The sequence below is a fragment of the Lotus japonicus genome, chromosome 5 (genome assembly GCF_012489685.1).
Source record: "Lotus japonicus ecotype B-129 chromosome 5, LjGifu_v1.2".
NCBI classification, from domain to species: domain Eukaryota; kingdom Viridiplantae; phylum Streptophyta; class Magnoliopsida; order Fabales; family Fabaceae; genus Lotus; species Lotus japonicus.
Genome location: NC_080045.1, coordinates 23,266,580 through 23,282,079, shown reverse-complemented (window position 1 = coordinate 23,282,079; position 15,500 = coordinate 23,266,580).

Below are 15,500 nucleotides of genomic sequence, written 5' to 3'. Positions count from 1 at the left end.
ACTATGTTTTATCTTTCTTTTTTGTCTTAATTTTTATCTTTTTGAGTCTCATTTAGTGTTTTTAGGCTTAGTTGTGTCATTTTATATTTTTAGCATCATTATTTGCATTTTAGTCCCTTTTAGTAGTTTATTGCACTTTTAGCCTTTAATATTGTCTTTTTAGCTTTTAGTCCTTGGTCTAACATGTTAGAGGAATTGAGGGCATATTTGAAAAAGATCTTTGAGGTGAACATGGTTTGAATTCTCTTAAGCTTTATGTGCATAATTGGGTGTTTATTGTTACAAGTGAGTTTTGATGAGTGTATTAAGTGTGCAACCCTAATTAATGCTCATGATGGAGTGTTTGAGAACCTTTCTTTGATGATGAAGAGCAAGAGGTGATGAAGTTTATGGCTAAAGAAAGGTTTCAAAGTCACATTTAAGGGATCCGTACATCGATCAATCCATACACTTGCAACTTCCTATTGCAATTTGGTTTAACACACAATCCCTGTGGTTCGACAATCTTTTATATTACTTCGATCGATTCGTACACTTTCGGAATCTTTAAGACCCGATTTAAGGCTTATTATTTAAATAATATTATTTAACATTATTCTGTGAAGTACTTTTGCTATATGTGATATAATGCCTTTATAAAAGGTGATTTATTATTAGAGGCAATATTATGTCTTAGTATTGTCTAGACGTCGATGTGCGCGACATTACGAGCGTTTTGACTGTAATATAGTTAGGGTTCTGCGACGGAAACTTTTAGGTCAAAATCGGCTCAACAAAGGCGATAAGTTGGCGAAACGAGTCGGCGAGGACAATATCGTGGGCCACACCTTATGGGGAGGTGCTGGACATGATTCTAAAAATATTCCATGAGGGAAATTCCTTTATCTTCTATTTTTTGAGGGTTTTATTTAAATCAAATGAGTTTTTATTTAAATAAAATGTATTTAATTATTTTAAAACCTATGGTTAATTAATTAAATATTTTTGAAAGTATTTTTGGAGCCTTAATGAAGGCTTGGTCGAGTATTAGGAGAAAGGAAGGATGAAGTGGTTTTTGAATTTCAAATTGGAGGTTTTATGGTGCATTAAGAGGGAATTCTTGTGATTAATGCACTTAATCACCTACAATTAAACTTTGTCTTGTGTTTAATGGTTTCTTTGAGAGAAAAATCCGATCATTGTAGTATGGTGGGCGGCCAAGCAAGGGGGAAAAGGAGGGAAGGTGGTTTTTCTTTTCCACTTAATGGCTAGTTTTTATGAAGGGAGCAAATTAAGAGTTTGACCTCCTTGACTCTCATTGAATGAGGGACTTGATTGTGAGTTTTTAAAACCTTAAAGGATCTTGTCAAATCAGATTTAAAGTGCTAAGGACTTGGTTTTGAACTTTCAAAAGTATTGGTTTTTATGGTAATTAAAGGAGAGATCAAAGTAGGATTTATGAGGGAGTTATAAGCAATTAAACAAAGAAGTAAAATTCAGAAGTTTGGTCCATGGGCTTGGGCTGGCCGAAATCAGCAATGGGAGTGAGGGTAAAGTTGTCTCTTTCTTCCTTTCACCATTAATGCCCTACCCCTAGCCTTCCACTATAAATTGAGAGCCTCTCCTCTCATTTTCTTCATACCAACTCACCAAGCTCTCCCTATTGTAGCCGTGAGTTCTCTCTTCTCCATCTCTTGTTCTTCTTTTTATTTTCTTGTTCTTAGGTTAGTTTAGTTTCTAAGCTTTGAGCAAAGTCATTCTCAATATGCTATATGGTTGCTGCTTATGCTAATCTGCCAAATCCAGAAGAGAATGATTTTAATCAAGTTGCTTAGAGATGTTTGTGAAAGTGGGGGGCTTTCCTAAAGAAATTCATGATGTTCTTATAGTGTTCTTATGATCTCTCCAAAAAAAATATTTTAGAAAGGAGGTTTTGATCTTGTGCAAGAGAAAGTTTTGGTTTGTCAAGGTTTTTAAGAAGAGATTTTCGAAAATATGGGGAAGGGATATACTATCGCTAACGATTGACTAATTTGTAACGTTACTCTGTCCGTTCGTTGGTAGGACCTTTTTGAGTGTAGACCTACCTTCAAGGAGCACCCCGAGACTTTTAGGAAAACGTAACTTCGAGGTAAGGGCACTTCGACTACGACCAAGAATTATTGATTGTGGTTGTATGATTGTGAAATGTTAAGGACCTTATGCTAGATGAATATGCTAGCAAGGGCACTTCGACTTCGGCCTAGATTAATTTTTTTGTGATTGTGATTGTTAGAAAGCATGATGCTAGGACTATCGATGATATATGTGCTAGATATGCTATATGATGATGATGCAATAAATGTTAGCTAATGTTATTATGAACATGCCTATATGCCTAGGGTGTTGGCTACATTTATTAATATGCATGCAAGTTACTATGTTATGATATTTTGTTCATATGACATGAATGTGATAGACTTAAGGCCTAATGATGATGACTGACTTGCATGACATGCATCTGTGGACCAAGTGCTTGGATTGGACTTGCTTGGCCACGACTAGTGACCTGGATTTGGCTAGTCGATGGTGACATTTAGGGGATGAACCTGAACAAAGGACGAACGTGATACGATAGTGCGTTGGAGAGGTCCAACCCCGATTATCAAGTTGTTGGGCAGCGGTGCGTTGGAGAGGTCTGTTAAAAGGTTTTTACCACAACTACTTTCAAATCCCTTTCAAGATTCAATTGCAGTATAGCATAGGGTTTTTTCATATCCGCAAGGAATTGGAATACAATGCCGTTCTTTAGCTGAATTACTTAAGCAAAGAGTTCAAGAAATGTTTGGTTGATTGTTTGGAGACACGTTGTGACACAAAAGAAAAGCAGTAATGAAACAGGTTGTGAACAAGTTGAGAAAATAGTTGGAATTGGATTTCGCCGATTAACTCTTCAATATCCTTATGATTTCACATATAAATTACTTCCTATGTTGAATTTCATCACATCATTTCTTATCATTTTCATAGTTCCCTCATAAAAAGGATCATTCAACTCACTTTCTAACCATCAATCCCTTGAATAATTAAGAAAACAAGGTGTGTTAAGCTTAGATGTTACTTGACTAATGAAATTAATTCCATTCCTAGAACTTAAAATCACTAGATAATCCTATCTATTTCAGATTCAAGTAACTAGTTTCCACTACTTAATCAAACCCAAAAACAAGTTTTAGTTGATCATTCTAAAACAAGCATTAAGAGCAAGATAGATCATTGAAATCAACAAATAGAAATATGAATATATACATGAGAATCAAGATGGATACATCTAATATAAAAGACTACATCCAATCCCAACACAAAGAAAGTTAGCTATCCATTTCCATGGATGCTTTGAAGCTTACAAAAGGAACGGAGAAGAAGAAGATGAGTCGTGCCATCGTCGGCGTGTTCCCTGCTCGACGGAGGGTGCAAGAAATCTTCCTTTCTTCGTGGGTTTCCTTTCTCTCAAGTTCTGATTCTATTTTTCTCTGTTTTCTTTTTGTGTGTCCTTTCAGATTTCTAAAAAGGGGCTTTAAATAGGAAATTTCGTCAGACAGAGTGCCCGGCAGCCTCTGAGGAGCGCCCGACACTCTGCATTCTTCAAAGTGAAGTTTCCTTGATTGCCAGGAGCACCCGACAGCCTCTGAGGAGTGCCTGACACTCTGCATTCTTCAAGGTGAAGTTTCCTTGACCGCCAGGAGCGCCCGACAGCCTTTGAGGAGTGCCCGACACACAGGAACTTCAAATTTGTATTTCCTACTCAAAGCTTTGCATTTTCGTCCATTTTCAATCCTACAACACTTTTTTAGATTAGAATCAATGCTTGTGCATATTCTAACTAAATTTCACATATTAAGAAATTTTAATCAAAAGAGGGTGAAGTTGTCAAATATAACTCATTAATCACAAAGATAAGTGTCTTAATTGCACATCAAAACTAGGTAAATATGACACTTATCAAGGTCCAGCCCCGATCGTGGAGTCGTGTTCGTCTAGCACGAGCATTGACTAACAATAACTTAGAGCTATGAGATAATTCCCTATACTTGTGAAACTTAGAACTTAACATAGTTCCCTTAGTTGTGAATATTAGCTTAGGGAAGAACTTGTGATTGATGGGGTAGTATACCTTACTTATGATATGTGTGTGTTAGAAGTTGACCCTTGCTTGTTTGGTGTTTGTTGTTTGGGGCGCTTAGCACCTAGGCAGCAAGCATGCGTGTGATCAGTCGAGATGCGGTGTAAGGCCCTAAGTTCAATTTGGAACAATTTTATGGAAGTTTGAATAAAATTGAAGTTTTAGCTAATGTTTGATAACTGGCAGATTAGAACTGTCAACTTGTGCGAATTTTTAGAGGGTCTTAACGACTTCATTTGGGAAAACTTCCTTCGTGAGAGTTGTAGCCCTTTAAGTTAAGAAAATTCTCGATGTGGTTTCGTGTAAATCCGATATCTGTAGCTCCAGATATCCCTGTTTTAATGAGCAAAGGTCGGGCTGTACAGTACCAGCGAACTAGATGAGGAGTTTTTATTTTAATTCCGATTTTGCTTCTGTTTTTACATAGAAGGACTTGGGTTTTAATTGAGTTTAGACCAGATTAAGAACTAAACTGATGGGCCAAGGGTTCGGGCTTGAAAAGAATATTGAAACCCTAGCCCACTTTGCATGGGGTTTAGTCTAGAGGGGGGAAAACCCTGTTCTTTCACAATCAGAACAGAACCTGCACAAACTCACGTAAGAACAGAAAGGGAAGCATACAGAAGAGAGAAAAGAGAGAACTCGAGAGAGAGCAAGAGAAGCCGCCGCCTCCCAAGCGATAACCATCATCGTGTAGCGCGCGCGAGGGAGAGAAGAGGGACGGCGAGAGAAGCTGAGAACGTGGACAGCAACGTTTCTGAACCGTGTTCATCACCAAAGCTTCTTCTTTTCAGACCAAGAACCCAAGGTAAGGGCTGGTCCTAGGATTGGGTAGATTGCCTAGGGTAATTGCCATGTTTTACTATGAGAAAAGCCATGAACATGATTGCTTTTGCAAGAGTTTTGTGTTCATGATGCTTGCTGTTTTTTTCTACCTTGAGATCTTGATGTTTTGCTTCTGATTTGAGATGAAATGTTGATGCCATGATTCTCCATTAATCATCACTACAACTACCGTTTCTTCTATGACTTTGCTTGATTAAAATGATTGAAGATTTATATGCTTAGATCTTTTGTGCTAGAATTGATGGTTATCTTGGTTCTGGAAATTTAAGCATGATATATGATATATGATATGTGGTTCTTGCTGCTGGAATATGGTTTAAAACTCTGGGACTTGAATGGTTGAAAAATTAATTTGAAGGCAAAAGTATCTCTGCCAGTTTCCTGTACTGGACAGCGAGTTTTGGAGCTTAATTACACCTAATTCGGGGTCTCAAATGAAAAAGGGATAAACTGGAAAATTGTAGATTTTCGAATTGGCTTTCTATGCATATAAAGAACATAATTTTTGGTCTAGTAATGAGGTCTGGAGGTCGATCTTAGTGACTGTTGCACCTGCTGTTCTTCCTGTACCGGACAGCAAGCTTTATGGCCTAATATCACCTAATTCTGGATCTCAAATGGAAAAGTGATAAACAATAAAAGTGTAGAGTTTCGAATTATCTTTCCAGTCATGTATCATGTGAATTTTGTGGCTAAGTATTGCGGTCTGTAGACCAGTTTTAGTACACGCTGCACCTGTTGTCCAAAAACACTAAATTTGAGAAATTGTTGGAAATGTTAGTAACATGTGATTAGGGACCTTTGTGAGATTTTTATATGATGATATCTGTAAACTGAGCCTCTGGAATTTGTAAATAATTTGTGAATTTGGGAGGCCCTGTTTATTTCTATGCTTTGCATGAAGTTTAGTTGTGACTTGTTTAGGAGGTCGCTCACCCAGCTGTAATTCCTCCTAGTGTGACTGTTATTTCTTGACGTTGTAATCTGATACGATATTAACTCATAAGACTCTAGGATTGACATTAGAGCCTTAAACACCAAGAGAATGAATTTATAACTCGCTTGCAAGTAAATGTGATAAAACGGTCATAGGTCTAGTGAGACTATGGACCATGAGAACGATGGTACCTTGCACGCGAGGGAGTTATTTGGGTTGACTGCGGTCTCCCGTGAACCTTGTGGGCCGGTGTGGCTTCACGTGATTTGGTTGACTGCGGTCACCGTGAACTTTTGTGGATCATTGCGGCTCCACGTGATTTGGTTGACTGCGGTCACCGTGATAACCGTGCCTCTGCGGAAGCACGAAGATGGCCATGGAAGTTTTGGTGGGTTGTGTGAAGTGAGATTCCGTTAGTAACTGACTCTTTCCCATAAAAGACATATAATGTACTTATATTATATATGTTGTTGTTGATTTTGTCATTATCATTCTTTTTGTTGGACCTGACCCTGCTTGTTTGCTATGTGTTTATTTGGGGGGGGTAGATGGTCGTGAAGATAATGGCGATGACTCATTCTTGGGAGTTGATGCTACGTGACGTGCCAATACTGGAGGACGACTACACTTTAGAGGAAGAGGAAGAGGCTAAGGAATAGGGTTTGGGTTGAGAGTCTTTTGTTTTCTGTTGGGGTTGAGAGTTTCCGAAGTGTTGGTATCGAACAATTTTATTGCTTAAATTCGAATGAACAAGTTTTGATGTAATCTTTATTTTCATTCAGGCCTTTGTTTCGTACTCTTTGCAGTTGGTTATTTAAAAAGTTTTACGAAGTTGGTTACTTCCGCGTGTTTTTTGGAAAGGTTATGTTTCAAGAGTTTTTGTAAAATGAAAGGTTTGTCATTAATTGAAGATTAATAAGTGAATCGACGAAAACTCTTTACGAAAATTGGTTAATTAGTTACTGTGTAACACTCGAGAAATCGGGGCGTTACATTGTGGTATCAGAGCTCCGGTTGAGAAACCAGAGCACTAAGGGTTTTGGGTTTACGAGTTTCCGAACTCGTTGGTGTTTTTGTTTTTGATAAAGATGTTTTCAAAGCTTCACGGTGAGATTGGGTAGACTTGTTTTCTAAGATGTTTGCTTGGCTGTGAGATTGTCTGTAGTTAGTATCATTGCCGTGATACTTGAGACTAAGTGTTTGATTATATTAAGATGTTTGAACTCTGAGATCGATTGATGGAATGTCAATCGAAGGAAGAGTGGGCTTTGGAATCCCTTTTGCGCCCCAAGGTGTACGCCTGTGTGCGTTTGTGAGCACCTGTGCTATTGGTAAAGAAGAAGGATGGGAAGTCCAGATTGTGTGTGGATTACCGACAGCTGAATAAGGTGACAGTGAAGAACCGTTATCCGATGCCTCGGATAGACGACTTAATGGATCAACTTAGAGGAGCGGTGATCTTCTCGAAGATAGATCTTAAGTCAGGATACCATCAGATCCGAGTCAAGGAATCTGACATCCAGAAGACCGCATTCAGGACTCGATACAGGCATTATGAATATCTTGTGATGCCGTTTGGGGTTACTAATGCACCCGCAGTGTTTATGGACTACATGAACAAAGTGTTCAGGCCATTCCTGGACAAGTTCGTAGTCGTGTTCTTTGATGATATTTTGATTTACTCGAAGAGTAAGGAAGAACACGAAGAGCATTTGCGTCAAGTGCTAGGAGTATTGCGGGAGAAGGAGCTATATGCTAACGGCTCGAAGTGTGAATTCTGGATGGAAGAGGTGAAGTTCCTAGGTCATGTCATATCAAGTCAGGGTGTGGCTGTTGACCCTAGCAAGATTGAGACAATTCTGTCATGGGAGCAACCAAAGACGGCAAGCGACATCAGAAGCTTTGTTGGGCTTGCTGGCTACTATAGGCGATTCGTCAAAGATTACGCAAAGTTGACTTCGCCGTTGACCCAGTTTGTAACACCCCGATTTCCAGGTGTCACTTTAGTAACCAAAAATAATCTTTACGCGGAAAACAGGTAATTTTTTTTCGTTTTCTTTCCTTTAAATCAAAGCAATAGAAAGTAAAGACATAACCCAACAACTAACTAACCGATAAACAAACATATACAAATGTACAGCCTCAGCTGCACTCTCCCGTCACGCGCACACGCAGTGACTCCAAGGTAGCATGCCCGTAGGCGAATATATACAAACCAGAACTGTACGCAAAAACATCAAATATACCACTATCCAAGAGAAAGTCGGCCTCAAAATGGCCTAAGCAAAGACCCCTATGGTCCGGCTGACTCACTGTGATCCCTCAGTAAGAGAACCACACAAAAGTCATGCGTCGGGAACCTACCCTGTCCCAAAAGCAAAACGAATCAGAGCTATTACAGTAACAACCAACTCAAAAGACTCTAACCTCCCATAACCCACACTACTATCAGCGACCCTCCCTCGATCAGGCATGAAGTCCGGGTCCTCGTCGAAAGCTCTAGTAATAGTCATTCCGCCCCGGGTCTTTCCCGCGCCACGAATCATCACGAACCGGCTGACAGACGCCTGGCAGCAGGCCGACCGCCCAAACACAAACATACAAACAAAGCCAAGGCGCTAGGGTCAACTTACCGAATACAATAGATATACAATCAATATGCGATAAAGGGGGTATATATATATATGTTGTATATATACATATAAGTTATGTATTGTATCAACTCTCTAATACAATTCAATCATCAAAACACATAACGATGTTTATCAACATCAAATCATCAATATCTCAACAAATATAGTTAGAGTGCATAATATGTCAATGCAACGTCAATTAAGAAGGTTCCGGAAGAAATAGGCTGGGCACGATCGAGTCGGTCCTAACACTAGCATTGTGCCGACCATAACCCTCGGGTGTCACTTACAACCTTGACATAGTCGGATCAGTCCTAACCCTGCGGGTCGACTTTTCCCTCCGCTATGCCTGACATCAACAGGTCGATCCTAACCACACGGTCGATCATATCCCCAATCGAATGCCCGAGTTACCCGAAGGCATGCTGTACCCGAAGGTATATACTGTACCCGAAGGTATATAGATATACTGTACCCGAAGGTATATACTGTACCCGAAGGTATATAGATATACTGTACCCGAAGGTATATACTGTACCCGAAGGTATATACTGTACCCGAAGGTATATAGATATACTGTACCCGAAGGTATATAGATATACTGTACCCGAAGGTATATGTCGACTCGGCGACAAAAGACAATTAATTATGAAAGGAGTGCGATCACCCTTGATGACTTCTTGAGTCATCTGACTCATCAAATCTCGATGGTCAAAAACTGCTCAGACCCAAACTCACAACAACCCAAGAGTTAGTGTCGGTCAATACAACACAACTCCACCAACAAGAATACACGAGGGTCTAGTGTCGGTCAATACAACACGACTCGAACAACACTACCAGGAGTACTAGAGTACTCGGTGACCTTCAATCATCACCATAGCCCACCTTGATGGCTTTCCCCAATTCCAAACTCTCCAAACCCACAACATAAGTCGACTTTTCCCCGCCTTTCGTAAATATTTTTCCCCTTCAGTTCTCCTATGCTTAAACGTTAATAAAAATGATTTCAATTCAAATTATTCAAATTATGAGTTTATTTCTCAAAGTCTAAGTTTCCCAAGTCTTTATTTTTCGAAAGCTCTATCACTCTAAGTTTCCAAAAATCAACCACCCAAAATACATTTCCCGGGGAAAGTCTAGGAATTCCAACGAATCCCAACAAATGGCTAAGTCTCAAACCCCACATTTGGACTTGCCTAGGGTTGTTCATCCAACCCGAAATGTCAAAGATCACCAGATCAATGAACCTCCACTCCGAAGTTGCGTCAAAACGCTCAATTCAACACATCATCAATATCATAAGTTATGAAACAATCATAACAATAAATCATCATCATATACAACATCAGATAAAGCATAAGTCGAATTTATCGACGCCTATCATGCAATCATAGCTAAATATAGCAAGTTGCCCTAACCTCGAGCTGTTCCAGCTTCGCAAACAAAGTTCTCCTCAAACAATTGCTCTGAGTATTCCAAAGTTCCTTCAACTGAACCTCGGAGGAAAACAAAGCAGAAACCAAACAAAATCGATTAGTTCGATCGCAAAACAATACATAAACGATAGACAAAGCATTAAAGCTTCAGAATACGACAATCGGGTACGAAAGGACAAGTTTTCGAAAACGAAAAACTCCCCCCTAAAGGTAATAACCCACGACCTCAAAGGAAAAAGGGCTTCGACTCTTTTTCTTCGATCAAATCAATTCACAAGGTAGTTTTAGGGTAAAACTAAGGCAAAGAAACTGTCAGAACAATTTTCGGACAATCGGGCCGAAATACGACTATCCAGGGGCATTTTGGTCCAAAATAAAGGCTCAAAACTTCAAAGTTATCAGTTCTGAAAACAAATTTGACAGCAATGATCCTCATGACATCCGTGACAACAAATCCTAAAGGCACGAAGTCAGATTAAGTCTTTTTGACAATAAAGTTTCGAAATGTGAGACAAAAAGAGTTTTGAGTCAATTTTTCAGATCCTGGACAACTGAATCGCAATCAGAGTTTACTAACAGAGGTTTTAGACTCAGGGGAACATAAGGAACATAACCCAAGCGAGAAATCAGAGAAATCGGACAATTTTAGAAAAAGCTCAAAACTTAGAGCACAGAAACGACTTCAGAAACTCAGCAGAAACAGAAATCAGAGGCAGGATTCATGATAGTTACCTCGATACCTAGAAGTAGGGACGAACTGCACGAAGATTGGTCAAGTTTTCACGGAAATCCCCTCCCCCCTTGCTCTCCACGAAATCAGCCACAAATGGAGGAAAAATGGAAGATATTTTGCTTTTTCGCCTATTTATAGGCGGGCGAAATCGCGGGAAAATGAAAATTTCGCGATTCCGATTTTTGCAGCACGTTCACCAAGGAATTCTAAGAGAGATTCTGGCGTCAGAAATCCAGAACTCAAAACAAATATCTATGATATGGGAAAAACGATATCGAAAAACTCAAAAGCGGTGTCGGTTAATCTGCCCCGAAAAACTACTTTTTGCTGTGATGCTCAGACGACAAAACTTCCAACAGAAGAAAGATTGGAAATGTCGAAACAAGTCTGGCAACGCGGACGGAATCTTCGTTAGAAGTCCCGAATAGAAAAAGTCTTCATCAATCGCTCGAATCTTGGGTTTCGAAGCAAAGAAATTAGCGTCGGCGGACATCCGAAAAGTGAAACCTATCGTGCGTACAGTCCAGAGTTCCGAAAAGAAACGCTGGTCGATGGAAAAATAAAGAGAATCTTTAAATTTTCCGAGAGTTCGAAATCTCACTCAAAACGTTGCTTTAAGAGCGAAATAGCCTATTCTGGACACGCTCGCCATAAGGCAGATGTGCAGACGACTCGTACTAACTCCGAAAGCAACTACGCAACATTCCTCAAGTAATTCCTGAACTTTCTTCTTCATTAATCTTTCTCTAATACCAAACTCCTGTCACGCTCACACTGATTCTACGCGTGAATCGGAAATTAACTTGTTCTGAAAATCCAGGTCTTACAATACTCCCCTCCAAAAAGAAAGTTTCGTCCTCGAAACTCAGAGTTCTGAGAAAGTCCGGAATACAGTTCCTCGATCTTATCTTCCAATTCTCATGTAGTAGTGCCTGTGTCATTGTTCCTCATAATCTTTACTTAAGCAATGTGTTTTCCCCTTAACTGTTTCACTCTTCTATCCCCACTGCTAACTGTCGGCGTCTCAAAAGACAAAACATCATTCAACCTCATGTCGTCTGACTCGATTACTTGCGTCGGACCTCTGCTTGAAATGATACCGGTTGGCACTCCGTGCAGTCGCACAACCTTAGCCACTTACTTCTTTACTTTCGGTCGTCCGAAATTCTTCTTAAACTCGGTGCCTCTCTGCCATCTTAAGGTAAATACTCAACTCGTCCTCGTGATCTTCATCTACAGTCCAAAACTCCACTTGTCCGTTCGATAACTCCTAGACGAAATATTGCGTTGGAATCTAATAGTCCATTAACGTCACATCCAACTTCGTAACTATCATCACTCGCACAATGAAATCAATCTCTTACTTAGTCACCATTCGAATTAAAGCTCGACTCATGTCCTTATTTCTTGTCCTTCACTAATCTTATCCCCTTCAACATCAAGTTATCAACAACTTATAAGATAATCCTCTTCTTAATATCTAACAATCCATTATTATCGTCTTCTTCCCTAGAACTTCCCTCACTCAAACCTATTTACACTCACTGAAATCCCTAACCCTTCGCACAAATCGAGACTTATCCTCTAGAAGATTACATCATAACTATACCTCAAGGGACTTAACTAGCCATTGACTCTTAAACTCTACGAAACTCGTCAAAATATAACAACCTCAGATATTCGTCTTAATACTAACACCTTCCTTTTTGTGACTCAATCACCATCTCGTCAATCAACTTCTTAATCTCTCAATCAAATTCTGACAACCTTCGAGTCTTACACACCTTAGACAGACATTCATAGATTTAAAACCTAAACCTTCACCAAGTTTGGTCCTCTAATGACCTTTAATCCTTCAATACTTCTTAAATGAATATCCGTTTCTTAAAAACTATAACTCCTTCACTTACCCAAACGACCTGATAAGTGTCGTCATGCTTCCACACTCACCACTTGATCCTGCTATCCGTAATCATAACTTATTATGCTAACATCATTCAAATCTTATCACATGGTCATTATGTCCGCAACCTCATAATCAACATCAATCGATCACCAACATTAACACTCCACACAACCCAGAATTCCTTTACTTCAAGATCTCTCTTATATTATACATCAATGGTCTTAACCCGAAACTCACCTTCAGGTCTTCAATCTTCTAAGATTCAACTCCTATTGTCACACCTACAATCATAAGATCTCCTACTCGTACGCGATTCTCGGCTCTCAAGAGTCAATCTTAACCCTAAGATTTCAATCCAACTTAGTATATCTCACTTAGTAATCTCAGCATATTTCTTTGGAATCCATATCAACAACCTCAAGTATTCAACTTATGCTAAAACTTTCTTTCTCCAACTTAATCATTATTTCAACACTTTTCAAGCGAAAGTTCATCTCTTAAGACTATAATGTCTCCACATATTAATCAAACGCTTAGCAAAACTTATTCCTCGAACTCGACTATAACAATCTAGTTCAGAGCTAATTCTTCTCAATCTCGCTACCATCAAGGTATCATCTAAAACATGATTAAATCCAACTTATTTAGTCTCTAACAACTCCCCTCAGCAATCACATAACCTATGACTTCATAACTTCCGAGAAACTACTTAATACTTTTCCAGCACTAAATCTCTTGACTTGGTCTACCTCTACTTGGAGTAATCACACGAACTAACCAATCAATGTCTATACGAAAATCATCAACTTCCAAAGGTTCAAATCTTAATCTTGTACAATCAAATGCTTAACACGAACTTTCCTCCCAAATCCGACTAATCCTCAATCAATTCAAATTCATTTTACCCGTCCTTCTATCAAAGTCCATAACCAGCTGTGATTCCGAATATCACCCCCTCAATATTAGGTTGATCAGGCCTAATACATCGAAGGTGGAAATTTAGAAAAACCCACTGGAACAGTCAATGAGTTCCTATCCTCCAGTAGTCACAAATATCCTGATACTAAATCCTTTAATGATCCCGCTACGGAACTACACACCCTCAACATAACACGTATACTACCCATACAGAATCTCCCTAAGATTCGTTCTTCAGCTACTAGCTTCCTCATAATCGCATCGGTGGAAGGCTACTTTCTAGACTTAGTGTGTTATTCTAAACCTCGCGTAACTTCTATAGTTAAAACACGAGTAGCAGTCAAATAAATTCTTAATAGGTGTAACAACTGTAAGGTCAAAGCTCAAACAGTATAACTAAGTTAGGCGTGTTGCACACGCTACGAGAGTAATGAAGCGTATTATACTGAAATGCGAAAGAATGGGTAGACGGTTACCATCGTTCTTACGCTCTCCTCTGGTTAACCCCTCAGCTCCTTCACCGTCCATGATATAAACCCTTCCTCTAGCAGCAGGGCGCTTTACCCTTGCAGTGTTAACGGATGGCTCCCTCTTGGGCGCCTTACAGTCCACGGCTAGATGCCCCACTCGGTTGCAATTAAAGCATCTTGGTCCAGTCGCTGAACACTTGTCAGCAAAATGTCCAGTCTTCCCACACCTGAAACATGTCACACCCTTGTTGTCGGTTTGATTCCCTGCACCTCCAGTAGCAATGGTCATCGGTTTGTACTGTCCCGGGGTAAAACCTTCCCCTATAGGACGCGGATAAGGCTTCTTCATCTGAAACTTTCCTTGTCCTTGATAGCTCCGGGAACTTGACCTCATTGGTCCCCTAGTTCCAGCCCGATCCATCCTCCTATTCTTCATCAGTTCCACCTCGGTGGCCTTCTCAACCAAAGCTTGAAACCTCATAATCCCCAACGGTCTCACTGAGTCCTCAATGTCAGCTCTCAGTCCCCTCACAAAGCGCTTGCACATATAGGGTTCATCAACCTGATCACGGAAAAACCGGAAGTGCTTGGCCAAAGATTCCAACTTAGCAGCATATTCCGGAATAGTCATGCTCCCTTGACGAAGAGTCAGAAACTGCGACTCACGCTCGTCACGAGCACTATCAGGAAAATACTTCTCTAGAAAAGCAGCACGAAAAGAATTCCAGTTCACCTCAACATGGTTTGCCTCCATCATCCCTCTGGTGCCCCTCCACCAGTACTCAGCATCGCCCAGTAGTAGATAAGTTGCCAGGCCCACCTTAGCCCCTTCACTAGTCTGTAGTACTTCGAAAATCTTCTCTATCTCTTGGATCCAGAGATCGGCCTCGTCCGGGTCAGTCCCGCCCGTGAACTTGGGTGGATTCTGTCTTATGAAATTATTCAATCCCCTGTTCTGGTCCAAAGATGCTTCCCTCTGACGCAGGTGTAGCTCGCGTGCGTCCTCAGCAGCACGCCTCTGTGCATTGTCATTCGTTTGTACAGTCATCGCTTGGACCAAAGTGGCCACCATCTCAGCAAGTTGGTTCGCGTTCACCATGTTCTGTATTCGTTTAGCAAACAGTCAGTACCAATCATAAGATAGTATTATGCATAGCTATACAATATGATTAGGTAGCAACTTCAATCAATTAAAGCGAAGATCGCTTGGCAGACAATCAATTTTTACTCTTTACAGAGTCACACCACCTAGCACAGAAGACCTATTCCCCAAAGACTCCCGAAAGACTCGACAAGCTCTGATACCACAATGTAACACCCCGATTTCCAGGTGTCACTTTAGTAACCAAAAATAATCTTTACGCGGAAAACAGGTAATTTTTTTTCGTTTTCTTTCCTTTAAATCAAAGCAATAGAAAGTAAAGACATAACCCAACAACTAACTAACCGATAAACAAACATATACAAATGTACAGCC